Genomic DNA, 25754 nt, shown 5'->3' with positions numbered 1-25754 from the left:
AGCCAGGCCCCACAGACCTTTCCATGGTTCAATCCATTGGCAGCACGTTGACCCCAGTATACCAGAGTGTTCCAATTTACTTCAGTCATAATACTGATAATAATGATAATGATAATTATAATAATGATAATGATAATGATTTTTCTTTTCATATATGGTTGCCTTTTCCCGCTTGGCTGAGGTAGTCTCAAGAACAGATGACATAGCTGAGCCTCAGAGCAAAAATTCCTCTGAGTTACCCGGATGACGTCATGATAAGGGCGGGGTTTTGTATATACAAACTATCTGATCAGTGATTGGCCGGTCATGCCCAAGAGCCACCTATCATATGACGTCATCCGAGTACTTCAACGCAGCAGCCCTACCTTATGTTCTCCTGTTTGGACCGTCTTCCGCTCAGAGTGCCCTTTTTTTACCATAAAGTGTCGTCATTCAAATGATCCAGCGAGGTTAAGAAAGTCTGAGCTACCGAGTGACGTCATGAGAAGGGCGGGGCTCTGAACCCACAAAATATCTGCCCAAAGATTTGGTCGGTCATGCCCAGGCCCCGCCTATCAGATGACGTCAGCCGGGTACTTCGTAGCAACAACCCTATCTTATGTTCTCCTGTTTGGACCGTCAACCGCTCAGAGTTGGGTTTCACCAAGTTGATCGTGTTCCTTTTTTTACCATAAACAATTGTCATTTCGCATGAGCAGGCGACGCCAAGAAAGGTCTCCGTGAGCGAAAGAGGAACTAAACAGCACAACATAAGGTAAGGTTGCTACTCTGAGTTGCCCGAGTGACGTCATAAGAAGGTCGGGGTTTGGTACCTATAAACCATCTGACCAATGATTGGTCATGTCCAAGTCCCACCTATCACACGACGTCATCCGGCTACTTCAACGCAGGATCCCTACCTTATGTTCTCCTGTTTGGACCATCTTCCGCATAGAGTCGCATTTCAGTAGTAGACTGAGCTTATTAAAGAGTCAACATTCACATGAATGAGCCAGCGAGGCTAAGAAAGGCGACCGTGAGCGGAAGAGAAACCAAACAGGACATCATAAGGTAGGGTTACTACTCTGAGCTCACGGGTGACATCATGAGGGTGGAGCTCTGTAATCCACAAAGTATCTATCCAATCATTGGTTATACCAAGGCCCCGTCTAGCAGATGACGAAAGCCGGGTACTTCAACGTAGTGACCAAATTTATGTTTTCCTTTTTGGACCATCTTCCGTTCAGAGTCGCATTTCAGCAGGATAAAGCCGTCCTCATATCACATAAGCCAGCGAGATTCAAACAAGAGCACAGTGAACGGAAGAGGAACCGAACAGCACAACATAATGTAAGGTTGCCACTCTGAGCTACCCGAATGAAGTCATGAGAAGGGCGGGGCTCTGAACCCACAAATTATCTGACCCCGTGAGCAAAAGAGGAATCAAACAGCACAACATGAGGGCTGAGTTATGACCCACACCGCCGTCGCCAACCTGTGTGCTACATACCACCAGCTGCAACGATGGCCGCTATCCACCCCACCACCTGAATCTCAGCCACAACACCCTGCCCCCACACACCACTCCACCCACAATGAGTAGTATCAACCCCACAGCCAGGCCTCAACCCCCTGTTTACCAAATCATTCTCCCTAACCATCTCACTTTGCACACCACCTCGACCAAAACACCTATATCTGCCACTCTATCATCAAACACATTCAACAGACCTTCAAAATACTCACTCCATCTCCTTCTCACATCAGGAACAGATGAAGAAAGGCCACTTCCACTCACATCCATTCTCTAGCTGTCATATGTAATGCACCAAAACCACAGCTCCCTATCTGCAGCCAGGCCCCACAGACCTTTCCATGGTTCAATCCACTGACAGCACGTTGACCCCAGTATACCAGAGTGTTCCAATTTACTTCAGTCATAATACTGATAATAATGATAATGATGATTATAATAATGATAATGATAATGATTTTTCTTTTCATACATGGTTGCCTTTTCCCGCTTGGGTGAGGTAGTCTCAAGAACAGATGACATAGCTGAGCCTCAGAGCAAAAATTCCTCTGAGTTACCCGGATGACGTCATCATAAGGGGGGTTTGTATATGCAGACTATCTGATCAATGATTGGTCGGTCATGCCCAAGCGCCACTTCTCATATGACGTCATCCGGATACTTCAACGCAACAACCCTACCTTATGTTCTCCTGTTTGGACCGTCTTCCGCTCAGAGTGCCCTTTTTTTTTACCATAAAGTGTCGTCATTCAAATGAACCAGCGAGGTTAAGAAAGTCTGAGCTACCGAGTGACGTCATGAGAAGGGCGGGGCTCTGAATCCACAAAATATCTGCCCAAAGATTTGGTCGGTCATGCCCAGGCCCCGCCTATCAGATGACGTCAGCCGCGTACTTCTTCTGTTTGGACCGTCTTCCGCTCAGAGTTGGGTTTCACCAAGTTGTGTTTTTTTTTTACCATAAACAATTGTTATTTCGCATGAGCAGGCGACGCCAAGAAAGGCCTCCGTGAGCGAAAGAGGAACTAAACAGCACAACATAAGGTAAGGTTGCTACTCTGAGTTGAACGAGTGATGTCATGAGAAGGGCGGGATTTTGTACCTATAAGCCATCTGACCAATGATTGGTCATGTCCAAGCCCCACCTCTCAGATAACGTCAGCCGGCTACTTCAACGCAGCAACCCTACCTTATGTTCTCCTGTTTCGACCGTCTTCCGCACAGAGTCGCATTTCAGTAGTAGACTGAGCTTATTAAAGAGTCAACATTCACATGAATGAGCCAGCGAGGCCAAGAAAGGCGACCGTGAGCGGAAGAGAAACCAAGCAGGACATCATAAGGTAGGGTTGCTACTCTGAGTTCCCGGGTGACATCATGAGGGTGGAGCTCTGTAATCCACAAAGTATTTGTCCAATGATTGGTTATGCCCAGGCCCCGTCTATCAAATGACGACAGCAGGGTACTTCAACGCAGTAACCCAATTTATGTTTTCCTTTTTGAACCGTCTTCCGCTCAGAGTCGCATTAAGCAGGATAAAGCTGTCCTCATATCACATAAGCCAGCGAGATTCGAACAAGAGCACAGTGAACGGAAGAGGAACCGAACAGCACAACATAATGTAGGGTTGCCACTCTGAGCTACCCGAATGAAGTCATGAGAAGGGCGGGGCTCTGAAACCATAAATTTTCTGATCAATGATAGGTCGGTAATTACTAAACCCAACCTATCACAAAACGTCATCCAGGTACTTTAACAAACCAAAACTATCTTATGTTCTCTTTGGACCGTCTTTTCCTAAGAGTCACATTTCAGCATTTGCCCGAAAAGTATCAACCCCACAGCCAGGCCTCAACCCCCTGTTTACCAAATCATTCTCCCTAACCATCTCACTTTGCACACCACCTCGACCAAAACACCCTATATCTGCCACTCTATCATCAAACACATTCAACAGACCTTCAAAATACTCACTCCATCTCCTTCTCACATCAGAAACAGATGAAGAAAGGCCACTTCCACTCACATCCATTCTCTAGCTGTCATATGTAATGCACCAAAACCACAGCTCCCTATCTGCAGCCAGGCCCCACAGACCTTTCAATGGTTCAATCCATTGACAGCACGTTGACCCCAGTATACCAGAGTGTTCCAATTTACTTCAGTCATAATACTGATAATAATGATAATGACGATTATAATAATGATAATGATAATGATTTTTCTTTTCATACATGGTTGCCTTTTCCCGCTTGGGTGAGGTAGTCTCAAGAACAGATGACAGAGCTGAGCCTCAGAGCAAAAATTCCTTGTGAGTTACCCGGATGACGTCATTATAAGGGCTCATTCACATGATTGGCTCAATCATGTGAATGTTGACTCTTTGAAAAGCTCGGTCAACTGGTGAAATGCGACTCTGGGCAGAAGACGGTACAAATAGGAAGACATGAGGTGGGTTGCTCTATTGATGTAGCCGGATGACGTCGCCTGATAGGTGGGGCTTGGACATGACCAATCATTGGTCAGATGCCTTATAGGTACAAAATCCCGCCCTTCTCATGATGTTACTCGGGCAACTCAGAGTAGGAACCTTACTTTATATTGTGCTGTTTGATTTCTCTTCCGCTCACGGAGGCCTTTCTTGGCCTCGCTGGCTAGAAGACTCCTTATGGTAATAATAATAACAATGATAATAATACTATATGCGACACTCAGCAGAAGACGCTCCAAACAGAACATAAGGATGACGTCATATGGTAGGTCGCTCTTGGGCATGACCGACCAATCATTGATCAGATTGTTTGTATATACAATACCCCAACCTTTTCATGACGTCACTCGGGCAACTCAGAGTAGCAACCCTACCTTATGTTGTGCTGTTTGGTTCCTCTTCCGGTCACGGTGGCCTTGTTTAGTTAGCCTCGCTGGATTTTGTGAACTGACGGCGGCTTTATCCTGCTGAAATGCGACTCTGAGCGGAAGACGGTCCAAACATGAGAAAATAAGATAGGGTTGCTGCGTTGAAGTTGTCGGCTGACGTCATCTGATAGGTGGGGTAGGGATTGATCGACCAATCATTGATCAGATAATTTGTGTGTTCAGCGCCCCGCCCTTCTCATGACATCATCCGGGAGCTCAGAGAAGCAACCCTACCTTATGATGTGATGTTTGGTTTCTCTTCCGCTCACGGTGGCCTTTCTTGGCCTCGTTGGTTCGCTCATACATGTGAATGTCGACTCTTTAATAAGCTCGGTCAACTACTGCAATGCGACTATGGGCGGAAGACGTTCCAAAAAGGAGAACATAAGGTAGGTTTGGTGTGTTGAAGTATTCGGATGACGTCGTCTGATAGGTGGGGCTTGGACATGACCAATCATTGGTCAGATGGTTTATAGGTACAAAATCCCGGCCATCTCATGACGTCACTCGGCAACTCAAAGTGCCAACCGTACGTTATGTTGTGCTGTTTGATACCTCTTCCGCTCACGGTGGCCTTGTTTAGCCTCGCTAGATTTTGTAAAATGACGGCGGCTTTATCCTGCTAAAATGCGACTCTGAGCGGAAGATGGTCGAACAGGAGAACATAAGATCCCTAGGGTTGGTGCGTTGAAGTACCCGGTTGACGTCATCTGATAGGCTTGACCTGGGTATAACCAATCATTGGACACATACTATGTGGATTACAGAGCTCCACCCTTATGACGTCACCCGGGAGCTCAGAGTAGCAACCCTACCTTATGATGTCCTGTTTTGGTTTCTCTTCCGCTCACGGTGGCCTTACTTGGCCTCACTGACCCATTCATGTGAATGTTGACTCTTTGATAAGCTTTGTCAACTACTGAAATGCGACTCGGGGCGGAATACGGTCCAAACAGGAGAACATAAGGTAGGGTTGCTGCGTTCAAGTAGCCGGATGACATCATCTGATAGGTGGGGATTGGAATTGACCGACCAATCATTGCTCAGATAATTTGTGGGTTCCGAACCCCGCCTTTCTCAAGACGGCACCCGGGTACCTCAGAGTAGCAACCCTACCTTATGTTGTGCTGTTTGATTCCTCTTCCGCTCACGATAGCCTTGTTTGGCCTCGTTATATTATGTGAAAAGAAGGCGCCTTTATCCTGCTGAAATGCGACTCTGAGCGGAAGACGGTCTAAACAGGAGAACATAAGATAGGGTTGCTGCGTTGAAGTACCTGGCTGACGTCATCTGATAAGCGGGGCCTGGGTATAACCAATCATTGGACACATACTATGTGGATTACAGAGCTCCACCCTCATGACGTCCCCAAGGAACTCAGAGTAGCAACCCTACCTTATGATGTGCTGTTTGGTTTCTCTTCCGCTCACGGTGGCCTTTTCTTGGCCTCGTTGGCTCATTCATGTGAATATTGACTCACTCTCTAATAAGCTCGGTCAATTGCTGAAATGCGACTCTGGGCGGAAGACGGTAGAAATAGGAGAACATAAGATGGGTTGTCCTTTTGAAGTAGCCGGATGACGTGGTTTCATAGGTGGGGCTTGGACATGACCAATCATTGGTCAGATGCCTTATAGGTACAAAATCTCGCCCTTCTCATGACGTCACTCGGGCAACTCAGAGTAGCAACACTACTTTATATTGTGCTGTTTGATTTCTCTTCCGCTCACGGAAGCCTTTCTTGGCCTCGCTGGCTAGAAGACTCCTTATGGTAATAATAATAACAATGATAATAATAATAAAGCTCGGCAAATGGTGAAATGCGACACTCCAAAGACGGTCCAAACAGACCATAAGGATGACGTAATATGATATGTGGCTCTTGGCCATGATCGAACAATCATTGATCAGATTGTTTGTATATACAATACCCCGTCCTTCTCATGACGTCACTCGGGCTACTCAGAGTAGCAACCCTACCTTATGTTGTGCTGTTTAGTTCCTCTTCCGGTCACAGTGGCCTTGTTTAGTTAGCCTCGCTGGATTATGTGAAATGACGGCGGCTTTATCCTGCTGAAGTGCGACTCTGAGCTGAAGACGGTCCAAACAAAAGAACATAAGATAGGGTTTCTGCGTTGAAGTTGTCGGCTGACGTCATCTGATAGGTGGGGTTTGGGATTGACCGACCAATCATTGATCAGATAATTTATGTGTTCAAAGCCCAGCTCTTCTCATGACGTCACCCGGGAGCTCAGAGTAGCAACCCTACCTTATGATGTGCTGTTTGGTTTCTCTTCCGCTCACGGTGGCCTTTCTTGGCCTCGTTGGCTCGCTCATACATGTGAATGTCGACTCTTTAATAAGCTCGGTCAAGTACTACAATGCCACTATGGGCCCAAGACGGTCAAAAAAGGAGAACACAAGGTAGGGTTGGTGTGTTTAAGTACCCGGATGACGTCATCTGATAGGTGGGGTTTGTAACTTACCGACCAATCATTGATCAGATAATTTATCTGTTCAAAGCCCAGCTCTTCTCATGACGTCACCCGGGAGCTCAGAGTAGCAACCCTACCTTATGATGTCATGTTTGGTTTCTCTCCCCCTTACGTCGCCTTTCTAGGCCTCGCTGGCTCATTCATGTGAATGTTGACTGTTTAATAAGCTCGGTCAACTACTGAAATGTGACTCTGGGCGGAAGACGGTCCAAATAGGAGAACATAAGATAGGGTTGCTGCGTTGAAGTACCTGGCTGGCGTCATCTGATAGGCGGGGCCTGGGTATAACCAATCATTGGACACATACTATGTGGATTACAGAGCTCCACCCTTATGATGTAACCCGGGAACTCAGAGTAGCAACCCTACCTTATGATTTCCTGTTTGGTTTATCTTCCGCTAACGGCGGCCTGAATTGGCCTCATTGGCTCAATCATGTGAATGTTGACTCTTTGATAAGCTCGGTCAACTGCTGAAATGCGACTCTGGGCGGAAGACGGTCCAAACAGGAGAACATAAGATAGGGTTGCTGCGTTGAAGTACCTGGCTGACGTCATCTCATAGGCGTGCCCTGAGTACAACCAATCATTTGACACATACTATGTGGATTACGGAGCTCCACCCTCATGACGTCACCCGGGAACTCAGAATACAACCCTACCTTATGATGTGCTGTTTGGTTTCTCTTAGGCTCACGGTGGCCTTTCTTGGCCTCACTGGCCCATTCATGTGAATGTCGCCTCATTAATAAGATCGGTCAACTGTTGCAATGTGATTTTGGGCGAAAGACGGTCCAAAAAGGAGAACATAAGCTAGTGTTGGTGTGTTGAAGTACCCGGAAGACGTCATCTGATAGGTGGGGTTTGGTACTTACCGACCAACCATCGATCAGATAATTTGTGTGTTCAGAGCCCAGCTCTTCTCATGAGTTGCTACTCTGAGCTCCCGGGTGACGTCATGAGAAGAGCTGGGCTTTGAACACATGAATTGTCTGATCAATGATTGCTCGGTAAGTTCCAAACACAACCTATCAGATGAAGTCTTCCGGGTATTTCAACACACCAACCCTACCTTATGTTCTCCTTTTTCGACCGTCTTTCGCCCATAATCGCATTGCTGTAGTTGCTTCTATGAGCTCCCGGATGATGTCATGAGAAGGGCCGGGCTCAACCCACAAATTATCTGATCAATGACTGGTCGGTCAATCCCAAACCCCACCTATCAGATGACGTCAGCCGACAACTTCAACTCAGCAACAATATCTTATGTTCTCCTGTTTGGACCGTCTTCCGCTCAGAGTAGCATTTCAGCAGGATAAAGCCGCCGTCATTTCACATAATCCAGCGAGGCTAACTAAACAAGGCCACCGTGGTTGCTACTCTGAGATGCCCGAGTGACGTCATGAGAAGGGCGGGGTATTGTATATACAAACAATCTGATCAATGATTGGTCGGAAGACGGTACAAATAGGAGAACGTAAGGTAGGTTGCTCTATTGAAGTAGCCAGATGACGTCGTTTCATAGGTGGGGCTTGGACATGACCAATCATTGGTCAGATGCCTTATAGGTACAAAATCCCGCCCTTCTCATGATGTCACTCGGCCAACTCAGAGTAGCAACCCTACTTTATATTGTGCTGTTTGATTTCTCTTCCGCTCACGGAGGCCTTTCTTGGCCTCGCTGGCTAGAAGACTCCTTATGGTAATAATAATAACAATAATAATAATAATAAAGCTCGGGCAAATGCTGAAATGCGACACTGAGCAGAAGACGCTCCAAACAGAACATAAGGTTGACGTCATATGATAGGTGGCTCTTGGGCATGACCGACCAATCATTGATCAGATTGTTTGTATATACAATACCCCGCCCTTTTCATGACGTCACTCGGGCAACTCAGAGTAGCAACCCTACCTTATGTTGTGCTGTTTGGTTCCTCTTACGGTCACGGTGGCCTTGTTTAGTTAGCCTCGCTGGATTATGTGAAATGACGGCCGCTTTATCCTGCTGAAATGTGACTCTGAGCGGAAGACGGTCCAAACAGGAGAACATAAGATAGTGTTGCTGCGTTGAAGTTGTCGGCTGACGTCATCTGATAGGTGGGGTTTGGGATTGACCGACCAATCATTGATCAGATGATTTTTGCGCTCAGAGCCCCGCCCTTCTCATGACATCATCCGGGAGCTCAGAGTAACAACCCTACCTTATGATGTGATGTTTGGTTTCTCTTCCGCTCATGGTGCCCTTTCTTGGCCTCGTTGGCTCGCTCATACATGTGAATGTCGACTCTTAAATAAGCTTGGTCAACTACTGCAATGCGACTATGGGCGGAAGACGGTCAAAAAAGGAGAATATAAGTTAGGGTTGGTGTGTTGAAGTATTCGGATAACGTCATCTGATAGGTGGGGTTTGGAACTTCCAGACCAAGCATTGATCAGATAACTTATGTGTTCAAAGCCCAAATCTTCCCATGACGTCACCCGTGAGGTCAGAGTAGCAACCCTACCGTATGATGTCCTGTTTGGTTTCTCTCTCCCTTATGTCGCCTTTCTTGGCCTCGCTGGCTCATTCATGTGAATATTGACTCTTTAATAAGCTCGGTCAACTGCTGCAATGCGATTCTGGGCGGAAGACGGTCCAAATAGGAGAACATAAGGTACGGTTGCTGCGTTGAAGTAGCCGGATGACGTCATCTGATATGTGGGGTTTGCAACTTACCGACCAATCATTAATCAGATAATTTATGTATTCAAATCCCAGCTCTTCTCATGACGTCACGCGGGAGCTCAGCGTAGCAACCCTACCTTATGATGTCCTGTTTGGTTTCTCTCCCCCTTACGTCGCCTTTCTTGGCCTCGCTAGCTCATTCATGTGAATGTTGACTAATAAGTTCGGTCAACTGCTGAAATGCGACTCTAGGCGGAAGACGGTCCAAACAGGAGAACATAATTACTGTTGCTGCAATGAAGTAGTCGGCTGACGTAATCTGATAGGTAGGGTTTGGGATTGACCGACCAATCATTGATCAGATAATTTGTGTGTTCAGCGCCCCGCCCTTCTCATGACATCACCCGGGAGCTCAGAGTAGCAACCGTACCTTATGTTGTGCTGTTGGTTTCTCTTCCGCTCACGGTGGCCTTTCTTGGCCTCGTTGGCTCATTCATGTGAATGTTTGTTGACTCACTCTTCAATAAGCTCGGTCAACTGCTGAAATGCGACTCTTAGCGGAAGACAGTACAAATAGGAGAACATAAGGTGGGTTGCTCTATTGAAGTAGCCGGATGACGTCGTTTCATAGGTGGGGCTTGGACATGACCAATCATTGGTCAGATGCCTTATAGGTACAAAATCCCGCCCTTCTCATGACGTCACTCGGCCAACTCAGAGTAGCAACCCTACTTTATATTGTGCTGTTTGATTTCTCTTCCGGTCACGGTGGCCTTTCTTGGCCTCGTTGGCTCGCTCATACATGTGAATGTCGACTCTTAAATAAGCTTGGTCAACTACTGCAATTCGACTATGAGCGGAAGACGGTCAAAAAAGGAGAATATAAGTTAGGGTTGGTGTGTTGAAGTATTCGGATAACGTCATCTGATAGGTGGGGTTTGGAACTTCCAGACCAAGCATTGATCAGATAACTTATGTGTTCAAAGCCCAAATCTTCCCATGACGTCACCCGTGAGGTCAGAGTAGCAACCCTACCTTATGATGTCCTGTTTGGTTTCTCTCTCCCTTATGTCGCCTTTCTTGGCCTCGCTGGCTCATTCATGTGAATATTGACTCTTTAATAAGCTCGGTCAACTGCTGAAATTCGATTCTGGGCGGAAGACGGTCCAAATAGGAGAACATAAGGTACGGATGCTGCGTTGAAGTAGCCGGATGACGTCATCTGATAGGTGGGGTTTGGAACTTACCGACCAATCATTGATCAGATAATTTATGGGTTCCGAACCCCGCCTTTCTCATGACGTCACCCAGGTACCTCAGAGTAGCAACCCTACCTTATGTTGTGCTGTTTGATTCCTCTTCCGCTCACGGTGGCATTTTCTTGTCCTCGTTGGCTCATTCATGTGAATGTTTGTTGACTCACTCTTCAATAAGCTCGGTCAACGGCTGAAATGCGACTCTTAGCGGAAGACAGTACAAATAGGAGAACATAAGGTGGGTTGCTCTATTGAAGTAGCCGGATGACGTCGTTTCATAGGTGGGGCTTGGACATGACCAATCATTGGTCAGATGCCTTATAGGTACAAAATCCCGCCCTTCTCATGACGTCACTCGGGCAACTCAGAGTAGCAACCCTACTTTATATTGTGCTGTTTGATTTCTTTTCCGCTCATGGAGTCGTTTCTTGGCCTCGCTGGCTAGAAGACTCCTTATGGTAATAATAATAATAATAATAATAATAATAATAAAGCTCGGGCAAATGCTGAAATGCGACACTGAGCAGAATACTCTCAAAACAGAACATAAGGTCGGGTTGGTGCATTGAAGTAGCCGGATGACGTCATATGATAGGTGGCTCTTGGGCATGACCGACCAATCATTGATCAGATTGTTTGTATATACAATACCCCGCGCTTTTCATGACGTCACTCGGGCAACTCAGAGTAGCAACCCTACCTTATGTTGTGCTGTTTGGTTCCTCTTACGGTCACGGTGGCCTTGTTTAGTTAGCCTCGCTGGATTATGTGAAATGACGCCGGCTTTATCCTGCTGAAATGCGACTCTGAGTGGAAGACGGTCCAAACAGAAGAACATAAGATAGGGTTGCTGCGTTGAAGTACCTGGCTGACGTCATCTAATAGGCGAGGCCCGGGTATAACCAATCATTGGACACATACTATGTGGATTACAGAGTTCCATCCTCATGACGTCACCCGGGAACTCAGAGTAGCAACCCTACCTTATGATGTCCTGTTTGGTTTATCTTCCGCTCACGGTGGCCTTAACTGGCCTCATTGGCTCAATCATGTGAATGTTGACTCTTTGATAAGCTCGGTCAACTGGTGAAATGCGACTCTGGGCGGAAGACGGTACAGATAGGAGAACATAAGGAAGAGTTGGTCTGTTGAAGTATTCGGATTACGTCATCTGATAGGTGGGGTTTGAAACTTACCGACCAATCATTGATCAGATAATTTATGTGTTCAAAGCCCAGCTCTTCTCATGACGTCACCCAGGAGCTCAGAGTAGCAACCCTACCTTATGATGATATGTTTGGTTTCTCTCCCCCTTACGTTCCCTCTCTTGGCCTCGCTGGCTAATTCATGTGAATGTTTGACTCTTTCATAAGCTCGGTCATCTGCTGAAATGCGACTCTGTGCGGAAGACGGTCCAAATAGAACATAAGGTAGGTTTGCTGTGTTGAAGTATCCGGATGACGTCATCTGATAGGTGGGGATTGGAATTGACAGACCAATCATTGATTAGTTTATTTGTGGGTTCCGAACACCGTCTTTCTCATGACTTCACCCGGTACCTCAGAGTAGCAACCCTACCTTATGTTGTGCTGTTTGATTCCTCTTCCGCTCACGGTAGCCTCCTTGTTTGGCCTCGCTGGATTATGTGAAATGAAGGCGCCTTTATCCTGCTGAAATGCGACTCTGAGCGGAAGACGGTCTAAACAGAACATAAGATAGTGTTGCTGCGTTGAAGTACCTGGCTGGAGTCATCTGATAGGCGGGGCCTGGGTATAATCAATCATTGGACACATATTATGTGGATTACAGAGCTCCACCTTCATGACGTCACCCGGGAACTGAGAGAATCAACCCTACCTTATGATTTCCTGTTTGGTTTCTCTTTTTGCTCACGGTGGCCTTAATTGGCCTCATTGGCTCAATCATGTGAATGTTGACTCTTTGATTAGCTCGGTCAACTGCTGAAATGCGACTCTGGGAGGAAGACGGTCCAAACAGGAGAACATAAGATAGGGTTGCTGCGTTGAAGTACACGGCTGACGTCATCTCATAGGCGTGTCCTGGGTACAGCCTATCATTGGACATATACTATGTGGATTACGGAGCTCCACCCTATGACGCCACCCAGGAACTCAGAATAAAACATTACCTTATGATGTACTGTTTGGTTTCTCTTAGGCTCGCTGTGGCCTTTCTTGGCATCACTTGCCCATTCATATGAATTTCGAATCTTTAAATAAGCTCGGTCAATTGCTGCAATGCGATTATGGGCGAAAGACGGTCCAAAAAGGAGTGCATAAGGTAGGGTTGGTGTGCTGAAGTACCCGGAAAACGTCATCTGGCAGGTGGGGTTTGGAACTTACCGACCAACCATTGATCAGATAATTTATGTGTTCAAAGCCCAGCTCTTCTGATGACGTCACCCGGGTTCCTCAGAGTAGCAACCCTACCTTATGTTGTGCTGTTTGATTCCTCTTCCGCTCACGGTAGCCTTGTTTGTGAAATGAAGGCGCCTTTATTCTGCTGAAACGCGACTCTGAGCGGAAGACGGTGTAAACAGGAGAACATAAGATAGGGTTGCTGCGTTGAAGTACCTGGCTGACGTCATCTGATAGGCGTGGCCTGAGCATAACCAATCATTGGACACATACTATGTGGATTACAGAGCTCCACCCTCTTGACGTCATCCGGGAACTCAGAGTAGCAACCCTACCTTATGATGTCCTGTTTGGTTTCTCTTCCGCTCACGGTGGCCTTACTTGTCCTCTCTAGCTCAATCATGTGAATGTTGACTCTTTGATAAGCTCGGTCAACTACTGAAATGCGACTCTGGGCGGAAGACGGTCCAAACAGGAGAACATAATTAGGGAGGTTTGCTGCAATGAAGTAGTCGGCTGACGTCATCTGATAGGTGGGGTTTGGGATTAACCGACCAATAATTGATCAGATAATTTATGTGTTCAAAGCCCAGCTCTTCTCATGACGTCACCCTGGAGCTCAGAGTAGCAACCCTTCCTTATGATGTCCTGTTTGGTTTCTCTCCCCCTTACGTCGCCTTTCTTGGCCTCGCTGGCTCATTCATGTGAATGTTGACTCTATAATAAGCTTGGTCAACTGCTGAAATGCGACTCTGACCGGAAGAAGGTCCGATCAGGAGAACATAAGGTTGGGTTGCTACGTTGAAGTAGCCGGATGACGTCATCTGATAGGTGGGGATTGGAATTGACCGACCAATCATTGATCAGATAATTTGTGGGTTCCGAACCCCGCCTTTCTCATGACGTCACCCGGGTACCTCAGAGTAGCAACCCTACCTTATGTTGTGTTGTTTGATTCCTCTTCCGCTCACGGTAGCCTTGTTTGACCTCGCTGGATTATGTGAAATGAAGGCGCCTTTATCCTGCTGAAATGCGACTCTGAGCGGAAGACGGTGTAAACAGGAGAACATAAGATAGGGTTGCTGCGTTGAAGTACCTGGCTGACGTCATCTGATAGGCGGGGCCTGGGTATAACCAATCATTGGACACATACTATGTAGATTACAGAGCTCCACCCTTATGACGTCACCCGGGAACTCAGAGTAGCAACCCTACCTTACGATGTCCTGTATGGTTTCTCTTCCGCTCACGGTGGCCTTAATTGGCCTCATTGGCTCAATCATGTGAATGTTGACTCTTTGATAAGCTCGGTCAACTGATGAAATGCGACTCTGGGCGGAAGACGGTCCAAATAGGAAAACATAAGATAGGGTTGCTGCGTTAAAGTACGCGGCTGATATCATCTCATAGGCGTGGCCTGGGTACAACCAATCACTGGACACATACTATGTGGATTACAGAGCTCCAGCCTTTTGACGTCACCGGGAACTCAGAATACAACCCTACCTTATGATGTCCTGTTTGGTTTCTCTTAGGCTCACGGTGGCCTTACTTGTCCTCTCTGGCTCAATCATGTGAATGTTGACTCTTTGATAAGCTCGGTCAACTACTGAAATGCGACTCTAGGCGGAAGACGGTCCAAACAGGAGAACATAATTAGGGTTGCTGCAATGAAGTAGTCGGCTGACGTCATCTGATAGGTGGGGTTTGGCATTGACCGACCAATCATTGATCAGATAATTTGTGTGTTCAGCGCCCCGCCCTTCTCATGACTTCACCTGGGAGCTCAGAGTAGCATCCCTACCTTATGATGTGCTGTTTGGTTTCTCTTCCGCCTTTTCTTAGCCTCGTTGGCTCATTCATGCAAATGTTGACTCTTTAATAAGCTCGGTCAACTGCTGAAATGCGAATTTGGGCGGAAGACGGTCCAAACAGGAGAACATAAGATGGGGTTGCTGCGTTCAAGTTATCGGCTGACGTCATCTGATAGGTGGGGTTTGGGATTAACCGACCAATAATTGATCAGATAATTTATGTGTTCAAAGCCCAGCTCTTCTCATGACGTCACCCTGGAGCTCAGAGTAGCAGCCCTTCCTTATGATGTCCTGTTTGGTTTCTCTCCCCCTTACGTCGCCTTTCTTGGCCTCGCTGGCTCATTCATGTGAATGTTGACTCTTTAATAAGCTTGGTCAACTGCTGAAATGCGACTCTGACCGGAAGAAGATCCGATCAGGAGAACATAAGGTTGGGTTGCTACGTTGAAGTAGCAGGATGACGTCATCTGATAGGTGGGGATTGGAATTGACCGACCAATCATTGATCAGATAATTTGTGGGTTCCGAACCCCGCCTTTCTCATGACGTCACCCGGGTACCTCAGAGTAGCAACCCTACCTTATGTTGTGCTGTTTGATTCCTCTTCCGCTCACGGTGGCCTTGTTTGGCCTCGCTGGATTATGTGAAATGAAGGCGCCTTTATCCTGCTGAAATGCGACTCTGAGCGGAAGACGGTGTAAACAGGAGAACATAAGATAGGGTTGCTGCGTTGAAGTACCTGGCTGACGTCATCTGATAGGCGGGGCCTGGGTATAACCAATCATTGGACACATACTATGTGGATTACAGAGCTCCACCTTCATGACGTCACCCGGGAACTGAGAGTAGCAACCCTACCTTATGATGTCCTGTTTGGTTTCTCTTCCGCTCACGGTGGCCTTTCTTGGCCTCACTGGCCCATTCATGTCAATGTCGACTCTTTAATAAGCTCGGTCAACTGATGAAATGCGAATTTGGGCGGAAGACGGTCCAAATAGAACATAAGATAGGGTTGCTGCGTTGAAGTATGCGGATGACGTCGTCTGATAGGTGGGGCTTGGACATGACTTGTCGATTGGTCAGATGGTTTATAGGTACAAAATCCCGCCCTTCTCATGACGTCACTCTGGCAACTCAAAGTAGCAACCTTACCTTATGTTGTGCTGTTTGATTCCTCTTCCGCTCACGGTGGCCTTGTTTAGCCTCGCTAGATTATGTAAAATGACGGCGGCTTCATCCTGCTAAAATACGACTCTGAGCGGAAGATGGTCGAAACAGGAGAACATAAGATCCCTAGGGTTGGTGCATTTAAGTACCCGGCTGACGTCATCTGATAGGCGGGGCCTGGGTATAACCAATCATTGGACACATACTATGTGGATTACAGAGCTCCACCTTCATGACGTCACCCGGGAGCTCAGAGTGGCAACCCTACCTTATGATGTCCTGTTTGGTTTCTCTTCCGCTCGCGGTGGCCTTAATTCGCCTCATTGGCTGAATCATGTGAATGTTGACTCTTTGATAAGCTCGGTCAACTGCTGAAATGCGACTCTGGGCGGAAGACGGTACAAATAGGAGAACATAAGATAGGGTTACTGCGTTGAAGTACAAGGCTTACGTCATCTCATAGTCGTGGCCTGGATACAACCAATCATTGGACACATACTATGTGGATTACGGAGCCCCATCCTCATGACGTCATTCGGAAACTCAGAATACAACGCTTCCTTATGATGTCCTGTTTGGTTTGTCTTAGGCTCACGGTGGCCTTTCTTGGCCTCACTGGCCCATTCATTTGTTTGTCGACTCTTTGATAAGCTCGGTCAACTGCTGCAATGCGATTATGGGCGAAAGACGGTCCAAAAAGGAGAACATAAGGTAAGGTTGGTGTGTTGAAATACCCGGAAGACGTCATGTGATAGGTGGGGTTTGGAACTTACAGACCAACCATTGATCAGATAATCTGTGTGTTCAGAGCCTCGCTCTTCTCATGACGTCACCCGGGAGCTCAGAGTAGCAACACTACCTTATGATAACCATTGATCAGATAATCTGTGTGTTCAGAGCCTCGCTCTTCTCATGACGTCACCCGGGAGCTCAGAGTAGCAACACTACCTTATGATGTCCTGTTTGGTTTCTCTTCCCCTCACGTCGTCTTTCTTGGCCTCGCTGGCTCATTCATGCAAATGTTGACTCTTTAATAAGCTCGGTCAACTGCTGAAATGCGAATTTGGGCGGAAGACGGTCCAAATAGGAGAACATAAGGTAGGGTTGCGTTGAAGTATCCTGATGACGTCGTGTGATAGGTGGGGCTTTTACATGACCAATCATTGGTCAGATGGTTTATAGGTACAAAATCCCGCCCTTCTCATGACGTCACTCGGGCAACTCAAAGTAGCAACCGTACCTTATGTTGTGCTGTTTGATTCCCCTTCCGCTCACGGTGGCCTTGTTTAGCCTCGCTAGATTATGTAAAATGACGGCTGCTTATCCTGCTAAAATGCGACTCTGAGCGGAAGATGGTCGAAACAGGAGAACATAAGATCCCTAGGGTTGCTGCGTTTAAGTACCCGGCTGACGTCATCTCATAGGCGTGGACTTGGTATAACCAATGATTGGACACATACTATGTGGATTACAGAGCTCCACCCTCATGACGTCATCCGGGAGCTCAGAATAGCAACCCTACCTTATGATGTGCTGTTTGGTTTCTCTTCCGCTCACGGTAGCCTTACTTGGCCTCACTGGCTCAATCATGTGAATGTTGACTCTTTGATAAGCTCGGTCAACTACTGAAATGCGACTCTGGGCGGAAGACGGTCCAAACAGGAGAACATAATTAGGGTTGATGCAATGAAGTAGTCGGCTGACGTCATCTAATATGTGGGGTTTGGGATTGACCGACCAATCATTGATCAGATAATTTGTGAGTTCAGCGCCCCGCCCTTCTCATGACATCACCCGGGAGCTGAGAGTAGCAACCCTACCTTATGATGTGCTGTTTGGTTTCTCTTCCGCTCACGGTGGCCTTTTCTTGGCCTCGCTGGCTCATTCATGTGAATGTTGACTCACTCTTTAATAAGCTCGGTCAACTGCTGAAATGCGACTCTGTGCGGAAGACGGTACAAATAGGAGAACATAAGGTGGGTTGCTCTATTGAAGTATCCGGATGACGTCGTTTCATAGGTGGGGCTTGGACATGACCAATCATTGGTCAGATGCCTTATAGGTACAAAATCCCGCCCTTCTCATTACGTCACTCGGGCAACTCAGAGTAGCAACCTTACTTTATATTATTCTGTTTGATTTCTCTTCCGCTCACGGAGGCCTTTCTTGGCCTCGCTGGCTAGAAGACTCCTTATTTTAATAATAATAACATGACATGACATGTTATTATGACAAACCAATCAGTGATCAGATAGTTTGTATATACAAAACCCCGCCCTTATCATGATGACATCCGGGTAACTCAGAGAAGCAACCCTACCTTATGTTGTGCTGTTTGATTCCTCTTCCGCTCACGGAGGCCTTTCTAGTCCTCGCTGGCTAGAAGACTCCTTATGGTAATAATAATAATAAAAAAAGCTCGGGCAAATGCTGAAATGCGACTCTGAGCAGAAGACGGTCCAAACAAAACATAAGATAGTTTTGGTTTGTTGAAGTACCTGGATGACGTTTTCTGTTAGGTGGGGCTTGGGACTTACCGACCAATCATTGATCAGATAATTTGTGGGTTCAGAACCCCGCCCTTCTCATGACGTCTCTCGGGTAACTCAGAGTAGAAACCATACTTTATGTTGTGCTGTTTGGTTCCTCTTTCGATCACGGTGGCCTTGTTTGACTTCGCTTGCTTATGTGATATGACGACGGCTTTATCATTCTGAAATGCGACTCTGAACGGAAGACGGACCAAAAAGGAAAACATAAAATAGGGTTGCTGTATTGAAGTACCCAGCTGAAGTCATCTGATAGACGGGGCCTGGGTATAACCAATCATTGGACGGATACTTTCTGTATTACAGAACTCCACCCTCATGACGTCACCCGGGAGCTCAGAGTAGCAACCCTACCTTATGATGTCCTGTTTGGTTTCTCTTCCGCTCACGGAAGCCTTTCTAGGCCTCGCAGGCTAGAAGACTCCTTATGGTAATAATAATAATAAAAAGAGCTCGAGCAAATGCTGAAATGCGACTCTGAGCAGAAGACGGTCCAAACAGAACATAAGATAGGGTTGCTGCGTTGAAGTACCCGGATGACGTCATATGATAGGTGGCGCTTGTGCATGATCGACCAATCATTGATCAGATAGTTTGTATATACAAAACCCCGCCCTTATCATGACGTCATCCGGGTAACTCAGAGAAGCAACCCAACCTTATGTTGTGCTGTTTGATTCCTCTTCCGCTCACGGGGGCCTTCTCATAACGTCACCTGATAGCTCAGACTTTCTTAGCCTCACTGGCTCATTTGAATGACGACACTTTATAGTAAAAAATGGCACTCTGAGCGGAAGACGGTCCAAACAGGAGAACATAAGGTAGGGTTGCTGCGTTGAAGTACCCGGATGACGTCATATGATAGGTGGCGCTTGGGCATGACCGACCAATCATTGATCAGATAGTTTGTATATACAAAACCCCGCCCTGCTCATAACGTCACCCGGGAGCTCAGAGGAGCAACCTTACCTTATGTTGTGCTGTTTGATTTCTCTTCCGCTCACGGGGGCCTTTCTAGTCCTCGCAGGCTAGAAGACTCCTTATGGTAATAATGATGATAAAAAAAAACAGGGCGAATGCTGAAATGCGACTCTGAGCAGAAGACGGTCCAAACAGAACATAAGATAGTTTTGGTTTGTTGAAGTACCCGGATGACATTTTCTCACAGGAGGGGCTTGGGACTTACCGACCAATCATTGATCAGATAATTTGTGGGTTCAGAGCCCCGCCCTTCTCATGACGTCACCCGGGTAGCTTAGAGCACCAACACTACCTTATGTTGTGTTCTTTTGTTCCTCTTAAGATAACGATGGCCTTGTCTGACCTCGCTGGCTTATGTGATATGAGGACGGCTTTATCCTGCTCTGAGCGGAAGACGGTCCAAAAAGGAAAACATAAATTGGGTTACTGCGTTGAAGTACCTTGATGACGTCATCTGATAGACGGATCCTGGGTATAACCAATCATTGGACAGATACTTTGTGGATTACAGAGCTCCGCCCTCATGACGTCACTCGGGAGCTCAGAGTAGCAACCTTACCTTATGATGTCCTGTTTGGTTTCTCTTCCGCTCACGGTGGCCTTTCTTGGTCTCGCTGGCTCATTCATGCAAATGTTGACTCTTTAATAAGCTCGGTCAACTGCTGAAATGCGAGTCTGTGCGGAAGACGGTCGAAACAGGAGAACATAAGGTAAGGTTGCTACGTTGAAGAAGCCGGCTGACGTCATCTGATAGGTGGGGCTTGGACATGACCAATCATTGGTCAGATGGTTTATAGGTACAAAATCCCGCCCTTCTCATGACGTCACTCGGGCAACTCAGAGTAGCTCATGTTGTGCTGTTTAGTTCCTCTTCCGCTCACGGAGGCCTTTCTTGGCGTCGCCAGCTCATGCGAAATGACAATTGCTTTTGGTAAAAAGGAAAAACACGATTATTTTGGTGAAACCCAACTCTGAGCGGATGACGGTCCAAACAGGAGAACATAAGGTAGGGTTGCTGCTATGAAGTACCCGGCTGACGTCATCTGATAGGCGGTGCCTGGGCATGACCGACCAAATCTTTGGGCAGATATTTTGTGGGTTCAGAGCCCCGACCTTCTCATGGCGTCACCCGGTAGCTCAGCCTTTACTAGCCTCGCTTTCTCAGTTGAATGACGACACTATGGAAAAGAAAGGATGCTCTGAGCGGAAGACGGTCCAAACAGAACATAAGGTTGGGTAGCTGCGTTGAAGTACCCGCATGGCGTCATCTGATAGACGGGGCCTGGGTATAACCAATCATTCGACAGATACTTTGTGAATTACAGAGCTCCGCCCTCATGACGTCACCCGCGAGCTCAGAGTAGCAACCCTACCTTATGATGTCCTGTTTGGTTTCTCTTCCGCTCACGGTGGCCTTTCTTGGCCTCGCTGTCTCATTCATGCGAATGTTGACTCTTTAATAAGCTCGGTCAACTGCTGAATTGCGACTCTGTGAGGAAGACGGTCCAAACAGGAGAACATAAGGTAGGGTTCCTGCGTTGATGTACCCGGAGGTTGTCATATGATAGTTGGCGCTTGCGCATGACCGACCAATCATTGATTAGATAATCTGTATATATATATATATATATATATATATATATATATATATATATATATATATATATATATATATATATATATATATATATACAAAACCCCGCCCTTATCTTGACGTCATCCGGGTAACTCAGAGAAGCAACCTTACCTTATGTTGTGCTGTTTGATTCCTCTTCCGCTCACGGAGGCCTTTCTAGGCCTCGCTGGCTAGAAGACTCCTTATGGTAATAATGATAATAAAATAAGCTCGGGCAAATGCTGAAATGCGACTCTGAGCAGAAGATGGTCCAAACAAAACATAAGATAGTTTTGGTTTGTTGAAGTACCCGAATGACGTTTTCTCATAGGTGATACTTGGAACTTACCGACCAATCATTGATCAGATAATTTGTGGGTTCAGAGCCCCGCTCTTCTCATGATGTCACCCGGGTAGCTCAGAGTAGCAACCCTACCTTATGTTGTGCTGTTTGGTTCCTCTTCCGCTCACGGTGGCCTTGTTTGACCTCGCTGGCTTATGTGAAATGACGACGGCTTCATCCTGCTGAAATGCGACTCTGAGCGGAAGACGGTTGAAAAAGGTAAACATAAGATAGGCTTGCTGTGTTGAAGTACCCGGCTGACGTCATCTGATAGACGGGGCCTTGGTATAATCAATCTTTGGACGGATACGTTGTCGATTACAGAGCTCCACCCTCATGACTTCACCCGGGAGCTCAGAGTAGCAACCCTACCTTATGATGTCCTGTTTGGTGTCTCTTCCTCTCACGGTGGCCTTTCCTGGCCTCGCTGGCTCATTCATGTCAGTGTTGACTGATAAGTTCAATCAACTGCTGAAACCCAACTCTGAGCGGAAGACGGTCACAACAGGAGAACATAAGATAGGGTTGCTGCTTTGAAGTACCCGGTTGACGTCATCTGATAGGCGGGGCCTGGGCATGACCGACCAAATCTTTGGCCAGATATTTTTTGGGTTCAGATCCCCGCCCTTCTCATGACGTCACCCAATAGCTCAGCGAAGCAACCCTCTATCTTATGTTGTGCTGTTTGTTTCCCCTTTCGCTCGCGGCGTCCTTTCTTAGCATCGCTGGCTCATTTGAATAACGACATTTATGATAAGAAAAGCGGCCATCTGAGCGAAAGACGGTCCAAACAGGAGAACAAAAAGTACGTTTCGTTTGTTGAAGCACCCGGATGACGTCATCTGATAGGTGGGGCTTGGAACTTACCGACCAATCATTGATCAGATAATTTGTGTGTTCAGAGGCCCGCCCCTCACATGACGTCATCCTGGAGCTCAGAGTAGGGAAAAAACATAAGGTAGGGATCCCTACCTTATGTTTTGCTGTTTGGACCGTCTTCCACACAAGGTCGCATTTCAGCAGTTGACCGAGCTTATTAAAGGAGTCGACATTCACATGAATGAGACAGCGAGGCCAAGAAAGGCAACCGTGAGTGGAAGAGAAACCAAACAGGACATCATAAGGTAGGGTTGCTACTCTGAGCTCCCGGGTGACGTCATGAGGGTGCAGCTCTATAATCCACAAAGTATCTGTCCAATGATTGGTTATACCTAGGCCCCGTCTATAAGATGACGTCAGCCGGGTACTTCAACGAAGCAACACCATCTTAGGTTTTCCTTTTTGGACCGTCTTCCGCTCAGAGTCGCATTTCAGCAGGATAAAGCCGTCGTCATTTCACATAAGCGCCACTTATCATATGACGTCATCCGAGTACTTCAACGCAGCAACCCTACCTTATGTTCTGTTTGGACCGTTTTCCGCTCAGAGTGCCCTTTTTTTTACCGTAAAGTGGCATCATTCAAATGGGCCAGCGAGGTTAAGAAAGTCTGAGCTACCAGGTGACGTCATGAGAAGGGCGGGCTCTGAACCCACAAAATATCTGCCCAAAGATTTGGTCGGTCATGCCCAGGCCCCGCCTATCAGATGACGTCAGTCGGGTACTTCCACACAGAGTCGCATTTCAGTAGTTGACCGAGCTTATTAAACATTGAACATTCACCTGAATGAGCCTGCGAGGCCAAGAAAGGCGACCGTGAGTGGAGGAGAAACCAAACAGCACATCATAAGGTAGGGTTGCTGCTCTGAGCTATCGGGTGACGTCATGAGAAGGGCGGAGCTCTGAACCCACAAATTATCTGATCAATGATTGGTCGGTAAGTCCCAGGTCCCACCTATGAGATAACGTCATCCGGGTACTTCAACAAACCAAAACTATCTTATGTTCTGGTTAGACGGTCTTCTGCTCAGAGTAGCATTTCAGCAGTTTCCCCTGCTTTTTTATTATCTTTATTACATTAAGGAATCTTCTAGCGAGCGAGGGGAAAGGCCACCGTGAGCAGAAGAGGAATCAAACAGCACAACATAAGGTAGGGTTGCTTCTCTGAGTTACCCGGATGACGTCATGATAAGGGCGGGGTTTTGTATATACAAACTATCTGATCAATGATTGGTCGGTCATGCCCAAGCGCCACCTATCATATGACGTCATCTGGGTACTTCAACGCAGCAACCCTACCTTATGTTCTCCTGTTTGGACCGTCTTCCGCTCAGAGTGCCCATTTTTTTACCATAAAAGTCGTCATTCAAATGAGCCAGCGAGGTTAAGAAAGTCTGAGCTACCGGGTGACTTAGAATACAACCACCCTACCTTATGATGTCCTGTTTTGTTTCTCTTAGGCTCGCAGTGGCCTTTCTTGGCCTCACTGGCCCATTCATGTGAATGTCGACTCTTTTATAAGCTCGGTCAATTGCTGCAATGCGATTATGGGCGAAAGATGGTCCAAAAAGGAGAACATAAGGTAGGGTTGGTGTGTTGAAGTACCCGGAAGAAGTCATCTGATAGGTGGGGTTTGGAACTTACCGACCAACCATTGATCAGATAATTTGTGTGTTCAGAGCCCCGCTCTTCTCATGACGTCACACGGGAACTCAGAGTAGGAACCCTACTTTATGATGTCCTGTTTGGTTTCTCTTTCTCTCACGTCGTCTTTCTTTGCCTCGCTGCCTCATTCATGCAAATGTTGACTCTTTAAAAAGCTCGGTCAACTGCTGAAATGCGAATTTGGGCTCAAGACGGTCCAAATAGGAGAACATAAGTTAGGGATGCGTTGAAGTATCCGGATGACGTCGTCTGATAGGTGGGGCTTGGACATGACCAATCGATTGGTCAGATGGTTTATAGGTACAAAATCCCGCCCTTCTCATGACGTAACTCGGGCATCTCAAAGTAGCAACCGTACCTTATGTTGTGCTGTTTGATTCCTCTTCCGCTCACGGTGGCCTTGTTTAGCCTCGCTAGATTATGTAAGATTACGGCGGCTTTATCCTACTAAAATGCGACTCTGAGCGGAAGATGGTCGAAACAGAACATAAGATCCCTAGGGTTGGTGCGTTTAAGTACCCGGCTGACGTTATCTGATAGGCGGGGCCTGGGTATAACCAATCATTGGACACATACTATGTGGATTACAGATCATGCCGTCACCCGGGAACTCAGAGTAGCAACCCTACCTTATGATGTGCTGTTTGGTTTCTCTTCCGCTCATGGTGGTCTTAATTAGCCTCATTGGCTCAATCATGTGAATGTTGGTTGACTCTTTGATAAGCTCGGTCAACTACTGAAATGCGACTCTGGGCGGAAGATGGTCCAAACAGGAGAACATAATTAGAGTTGCTGCAATGAAGTTGTCGGCGGATGTCATCTGATAGGTGGGGTTTGGGATTGACCGACCAATCATTGATCAGATGATTTGTGTGTTAAGCGCCCCGCCCTTCTCATGACATCACCCGGGAGCTCAGACAAGCAACCCTACCTTATGATGTGCTGTTTGGTTTCTCTTCCGCTCACGGTGGCCTTTTCTTGGCCTCGTTGGCTCATTCATGTGAATGTTTTTGACTTACTCTTTAATAAGCTCGGTCAACTGGTGAAATGCGACTCCAGGCGGAAGACGGTAAAAATAGGAGAGCATAAGGTGGGTTGCTCTATTGAAGTAGCCGGATGACGTCGTTTCATAGGTGGGGCTTGGACATTACCAATCATTGGTCAGATTTTTATTGGTACAAAATCCCGCCCTTCTCATGACGTCACTCGGGCAACTCAGAGTAGCAACCCTACCTTATGTTGTGCTGTTTGATTTCTCTTCCGCTCACGGAGGCCTTTCTTGGCCTCACTGGCTAGAAGACTGCTTATGGTAATAATAATAACAATAATAATAATAATAAAGCTCGGGCAAATGCTGAAATGCGACACTGAGCAGAAGACGCTCCAAACAGAACATAAGGATGACGTCACATGATAGGTGGCTCTTGGCATGACCGACAAATCATTGATCAGATTGTTTGTATATACAATACCCCGCCCTTCTCATGACGTCACTCGGGCAACTCAGAGTAGCAACCCTAC

The sequence above is a fragment of the Panulirus ornatus genome, chromosome 60 (assembly GCF_036320965.1).
Source record: "Panulirus ornatus isolate Po-2019 chromosome 60, ASM3632096v1, whole genome shotgun sequence".
Classification (NCBI taxonomy): Eukaryota; Metazoa; Arthropoda; class Malacostraca; order Decapoda; family Palinuridae; genus Panulirus; species Panulirus ornatus.
Note: the sequence above shows the minus strand (reverse complement) of the source record.